Raw genomic sequence first — 6,777 nt, 5'->3', positions numbered from 1 at the left:
ACCCTGGGCCAGACCAGCGGGAGAGGAGGAGGACGGGGTTCTTCTTGGAAGGATGCCTTCCTTGACCCTTGACCCTAGCCAGCCACCTACTTGGCCTGCCTCATCTGCTCGGCTGTTGCTGCACAGCCAGGCTTGGCACCTGCTGGCTGGGCGGGTGCTGCCTCCGCTGCCCACTCACCTTCTCCATTCACCTTGACAGCCCTCCTGCCCATGCACCTTTGTCCCAAAGCAGCCTCGGTTGCAGAGCCTGTAGTGGGTCTCCACAAGGCTGGGAATGATGCTGAGACCCCCTCAGCTGGCCCCCTCTGTGGACCCAGTGCTCACTTCTGCAAAGCTGCCATGTGTCCATCACAGCCTCTATGGGGCCCTCACACTGTGCTGCCCAGCCCTGCGCCCCTGCTGGCTACCTCCCTGTGAGCTCTACCCTGACCCCAAAATCCACCCCTGCCCAGCTCCTGAAATCCACCCCTCTGCATATTTCCTTTATTTCATCCCGGAGTCTTCACATTCCTCCGTGAGATACAGATTGAGCTATTCCAAGAAGACAGCTAGATGTCTAGGTGAGCTGGGTGTGGGCCCTGGGAAGACGGGAGTCACAGTGCTCACCATTTCCTAGCAGAGTGGCTCAGGGTTCCCTCTAGACCCCCAGCCCAGGCTGAGCCCACACTCCTGTGGAACACCCATCTGAATAGCAGGGGGCTCTGCCCCCGCGGAGATAAGGGCTGGGCTCTCTGAACTCTTCAGGGTCCTGGAGGGAGGAGGGGGTGTGCTCTGAGCCCCCCTGCGTGCCCAGGCACCCACATGCCGTTTCACAGCCATTGCCTTGCCAAAGCAAACGCTTTCCAGGGACCCTGTGGCTGCGCCTTGCCTCTGGCCTGGCTTCCCAGACTGAAGGAACTTAAAAAGCAGGCGGTGCCCCAGCCGTGCCCTGCCAGCCTCCCAGAGGGACACCCAAGGATTGGGTGCCAGGCCAGGGCCCAGCAGCCCCCTCCTGTCTCATCCCACCAAGAAGGTGCAGATCGTGTGTGGGGGGGTTAAGCCAGCCCATTGGTACCCTTTAAGTTTGCCTTGTGTGTCGGGGAGGAAGCATTTTCCTATTTATAGATTTTCCCAAAGGGCTCAAGTCTATCAGGAAATGACAAATGCTACCAAGCTAATTACTGTTCTCTCACACACACACATGCGTGTGCGCATGTGCGTAACAGGCAGAGCAGATGGTTCTAGATGGCTTTGGAAGTTGACATGGAAAAGTAGGGCTTGAGAGGTGTGGGTATGCACACGTGAGTGTGTCGGTGTGCATGGATGTATTGTGTTTATGCATGTAAGTGTGTGCACATGTGTGTAGTATTAGGTGTGTTTCAACATGTGGGTGTGTAGGGGTGTGTGTAACTGGGTGTGTATAGACATGCGTTTATGGTGTGTGTGTTGGGTGTGTATATGAACAGGTGGGTGTGTGTGTAACTGGGTATGTGTATAGATAAATGTGTTTGAGTTTATGGTGTGTGAACACGTATGTATTAGGTGTGTATACGAACATGTGAGTGTATATGGGATGTGTGTATAGATGTACATGTTTATGAGTGTATGGTGTGTGCACGTGTGTGTATGACCACGTGGGTGCATTCACGTATGAGGGGAGGCGTCTGGAGCCCACCTCCGTGTGGAAGGGACTACCTGCTTCCACTGCCTTCACTCCATCCCTGCAAGCACCCACCCCCCTCTGCCAACCGCAGTGCATGGACCACACACAAGGAGGGGTTCCGCTGAGAGCTGTAGCCACGTGCTCCCCGCAGGTGGGGGAGCAGGACCCCCCAGAAAGGGACCTGGCTATACACTACCTGCTTCAGTCTGCTTTCTGTACTGAGCTGAGGCTCAGGTCACCCCCGCTCCTGTCGCTCAAGGCCAGGCGTGTCAGCCATGGTCATTGCAGCAAGCCTTACTCACTTGGGGCGTGCAGAGGGGAGAAGGGACATTTGTGTGGGCGTGTGGGCTGAGCGGGGCTGGACCAAGAGCTGAGGAGGAGGGGGAAGAGAGGAGGAAGGAGGCAGAAGGGGGAAACAGGAGGAAGAGGAGGAGGGAGGAGAGTGGAGAAGAAGAAGAGGTCCAGCAGTGGAAGCTCCCTGGGTTGTCCAAGGCCCTGGGTCCTCAGGGTGGGCTCAGCTGCCTTGCTCTCTGGCCCAGTCCCTGCCAAGCCACCGCGAGGTTCGTCAGCCTGGCCTCCATGCTCCCCTCCCATGGAGCTCCCCTGGCCAGCTACTGAGGCCACAGGGGCTCCTGGGAAGGCGAAGGGACCCTGGGCGGTCCTCTGCTGTGCTTCCCCCATGCCCCCCACCTTGTGCAGCAGCGGGATAAGTCATTCCCCCTCCCCTTTGTTTCACATGGCCACAACAGCAGGAGCTGAGCTGGTCCAAAACCACAAGCCAGGAACTTCTTCCAGGTCTCCCACATTCGTGCAGGGTCCCAAAGACTTGGGCCAGCCTCTACCACTTTCCCATGCCACAAGCAGGGAGCTGGATGGGAAGTGGAACAACCAGGACATGAACAGGCAGCCTTATGGGATTCCTGTGCTTGGAGCTAGAGGATTAGCTAGTTGAGCCATCGCATCCCCGCCTCCACCTTCCAGCTTGGTAGTGGTGGCCTCTGGGTGTTCCTGGACCAGTGGCTGTGTCCCTTCTGCATCTGTGTGCCCCTCATCCTCCTGTCTTCACAGGGTGGCCTCCCTGTGGGTCCTATAGTGAGGATTTTGGCCCCTTGGCAGTAGGGCAACTCTTAAATCAGGTCATAGCCTGAAGTATTGCTGGGGAGGCGGGGATCATCCGTGTACCAGAAAGCATTTTTTGAAGCAATCATAACTCCAGCTCTGTAACCAAGGGTCGTATGCAGTGGCCAAGGACACAGATGGGAGCAGGTCCCCGTTAGCAGCAGAGCTGTTAGCCACTAGCCAGGCGGGAGGAAGAGGAGGAGGAGGAGGGTCTGGCTGCCCCGCCTCTGTCTAGCGGAGGGGTGTTAACTCCTAGAGGCTTGTTTAAACCCGCCCTCCTGTTAAGAAGGGGTGGGGCCGGGTGGGGAACTCACTCCAAGCCCACTTGATTTTCCCCAGAATTAGGCTGGGGCAAGACGGGGGGTGGGTAGAAGGGGGAGCCGGGAGCCGCCCCTTTTGAAGTGTAAATGCGGGGCCCTGGCACAGCCCTGGCGGCATAATCAGTGCCTCCCATCTGCTGGCCCCCCAGCCCCAAGGGCAGCCCGCCAGCTGCTCCCCCTCGGCTTCTGGGTTCTGGGTGCCCCCCCTCCTTCCTCCTAAACTGAAGTCAGGTGGCTGGAAAGATCAGGCCTCAGGCGGACCCCGTAATCAGCACTTATTGAGGAGGGGGAATTAGGAAAACAGTATTTAATGTGCTCAGAGTGGCAGCTGCGTCCCTTTTTCTTTCCTGTTTGCTTAGGTACCTGCTGTCCTCACTGCTGGCCTGGAGGGGGAAGGGATGAAGGGAGGGCCCCAGGGGGTTCCTTTGTTGACAGTAGTGGGTGGGGGGTTTCGGACGCAGCTCTGTGGCTTGTACTGGTGAAGTGAGTGGTTTGGGTGGTGACGATGGACAGGGCTAACTTGCCCCCCTTCCCTCCCCCCACCGACAGGCTACTCAGGGTGCTCTGGGTGCACCCTCCCCCTACCCCCATGTTGGCGTCACACACAGGCTGGAATTAGCACTTTCGACAAGAGCGCCAGGCTCCAGATGGGGGCTTGGGCATCAGGTGGGTGGACCTGTGTTGCTGTGGATGGCAATGGTCCCAGGGGCTCTCTCAGATCTAAGCTAGCTGTCAGGTCACAGCAACCCTCTTGGGTTCTAGGTACAGTTAAAGAACCGTTTAGCACTGACTTTGGTCTCAGGCACCTGCTGCGGGGTGTGTGTGTGTGTGTGTGTGTGTGTGTGTGTAGGAGGTGGGTCTTGGAAGGCTCTGAATCTTGCAGGGTATACGGCTGTGCCACTGGGCGACTTCCTGGAACCTATACCCGCTGAGCCTGCTGCACCCTTCAGGGAGCTCCTGGAAGGCACATCTACACACACACACACACACACAGATGGTTGAATCCCCAGATGGCCACCATGATCGAGGTTGGGCCAGGTCAAAGGCAGAAGCCGGAGCTTCATTCAGATCTGCCATAGGGTGCGGGGACCCAAGCACTGTGCCACCTTCTGCTGCCTAAGCAGGTGCATTAGCAGGGAACTGCATGGGTAGTGCCAGCATCCCAGTCTTTCCCTGCGACACTCTCTTCTTGTCAGGACAGCAGTCATAATGGATTAGTGACCCACAGTGTGCCCTGGCACGCCATCATAAAGCCACATTCTAGGAAACAGGAGTCCGGACTTTGTTCTATGAACTTGGGAGTAGGAAGGGGCAGGACATTGGAGTGTAATCAGGTGAAGAACAAAAGAAATGGTGCTCTTGGTACCCCCTCCCTGCCCCCAGAAAGACCACAGCAGCTCACTCTCCAGGTGAGGGTCTGCAGAGACCGGCAGGGTGCAAGGACGGGCGGGGAGGAGGTAGAGGGACCCTGAGGGGCTGCCCACCAAGGGAACCCCGGCAGGAGTAGAGAAGGAGGAGCTCACCCATTCCCTGAACACAGGTGGATTGGGTCCCAGTATCTCTCAGTAGGCACCTGGTTCTTGTTGCCTACTGACATCTGGTGGTGGATACTGGAAATGCAGCAGGAACCGTCCAAGGTTCCGGTTGATTTCGCTTCTTCAGGAGGATTGATGTGCCAGTTGTCTCTCTGCCTCTCAAACAGATGAATTAAAAACTGCGGGGATGATAAATAAGAACTGTGGGGACGGCCGTCAGGCCTTCTCTTTCCTTTCGGGACACGGAAATGAGGACAAGTGTTTCCAGCTCTGATCCGTTCATTCTCCAGCAGCCCCCAGTGGCCAGGCCCTGAGCAGTGGTGGGGCTTGGGTCTGGTGGTGACCAGGACCCGCCCGAGCATGCTGAGGCGTGCTCCGCTGCTGCTCCGCGGGTGCCCACAGCCTCTCCCTGGGGAAGGACAGCCTGTCTTGGAGGGAGATTCTGGGGCCAGTAGAATGGCTGCCCTGGCTGGCCCCTGGACTCGGTCCTGAGCCCATGAGGGCTCTGGTCCTCGCCATGTCTCTCTCCTCACTCATCAGCTGCCACATTTTTTTTTCCTCCCTCAGCAAAAACGCTTTCGATCCATCTTCATGCTGATAACACTTCTTGGGAGGTGGCATAGACGGCTCGAGTACCCGGTCCCCACCGCCCCTCAGGGGAGAGACCCGGAGGAAGTTCCCAGCTCTTGGCTTTGGCTGGGCACCGTCCTGGCTGTTTGGAGAGGACGGGCAGGTGGAGGATCTTGCCGTGTTTCAAACAAAATGGAAACATACCATTGAAACACTACAAGGCAGGGTCGGTGGCGGGGTAGGATTCCCCTTTCTTGTAGTTTAAGATGCTCAAGCGAAAAGTATTTTGAGAGTATTTTTGGTCCCATGAGCTGTGCTTTTTTTTTTTGGACACCACTCAGATAAAACCATGTGGCTCAGGTTTTCTGCATATGTTCACGGTCTCTAAACACACCTTCTCCTGACATGACGCCCATCAGCACCTGGTCTACAGAAGTATGTGGTACCGGCTTCTGGAGGTTCTGTCTGAACAGGGGCAGAGCAAGGAGTGGTGCTATGGTGTAGCAAGCCAGACGGCCATCTGCAATGCGGGCATCCCGCTGGAGCATCGGTTCACGGCCCGGCTGCTCCGCTTCCGATCCAGCTCCCTGCTCATAATGGAAGATGACCCAGGTGCCTGGGTGCTGGCACCCATGTAGGAGAGCTCTGGCTGTTGCAGCCACTTGGGGAGTGAATCAATGGACGGAAGATTTTTCTGTCTCTCCTCTGTGTGTCTGACTTTCCAATGAAAAAGTTAATAAATCTTTAAAAAAAAAGAACCCAACAAAACAGGATGGTTGAAGGCGAGGACCCCGCTGGGTGAGGTCCCCCTGCAGACCCCACCCTGCAGGCTGGCACAGCCCCACCTTCACCCACACCTCACCCAGAGTGTTGGTGAGTGGGCCCAGCACTGTCCCTCCACACGTCCCTCTACCCCAGTTGCTGGTTTCACGAGCCCAGGACTCTATGCCTCCATTTTGGTTGGTTTTGCCTTTATTGTGTTAAAAGCAGGCTCCCTTACGGCTACCCCTCTCAGGCCCGGCACCACCGTCTAGCGTGCAGCTCCCACCATCTGAGGTCAGTGCATGGTTGACCGCTGTGGCTCCAATGGAGCTGTGCTGGCAGCGCGGGGCCGTGGGGCTGCTGCCCGGGGTGGGAGAAGCGTCCGGCAGCACGCTCAGCTTCCTGAGGGCACCTGCCCCATGCCACCCCAAGACCGGTTTCCTGACCTGAGCCCTTCAGGTGTAACTGGCACCCCTCCTGCCCACACACCTCAGCCACTTTGAGATGTTGGTGTCTTCGGCTGCCGGGCACTCGGGGATGCCCGGTGGCACGGGGAAGAGCAGTAGGTGGGCGTGGCGGCTCCAGGCTGCAGCCTAGCTTCTGCATTCCCTATGGAATCGTGGACAAGCCATTTCACATCTGCTCATTAAAAACAAAAACCAAACAAAGCCTCTCATCATCTGGGGGCTAGCACGGTGGCACAAACCGCAAACGCAGGGGCCCCAAGAATCCTTGACTGACTTGACTAAAAAACCATGACCACAGGGCTTGCAGTTGGCAGAGTGGGTAAAGCAATCACCCATGTGGGTGCTGGTCTGAGCCCCGGCTG

Source organism: Ochotona princeps, chromosome 32 (assembly GCF_030435755.1).
Source record: "Ochotona princeps isolate mOchPri1 chromosome 32, mOchPri1.hap1, whole genome shotgun sequence".
Classification (NCBI taxonomy): Eukaryota; Metazoa; Chordata; class Mammalia; order Lagomorpha; family Ochotonidae; genus Ochotona; species Ochotona princeps.
The sequence above is the reverse complement of the archived record's forward strand: the minus strand, read 5'-3'. Positions refer to the sequence as shown.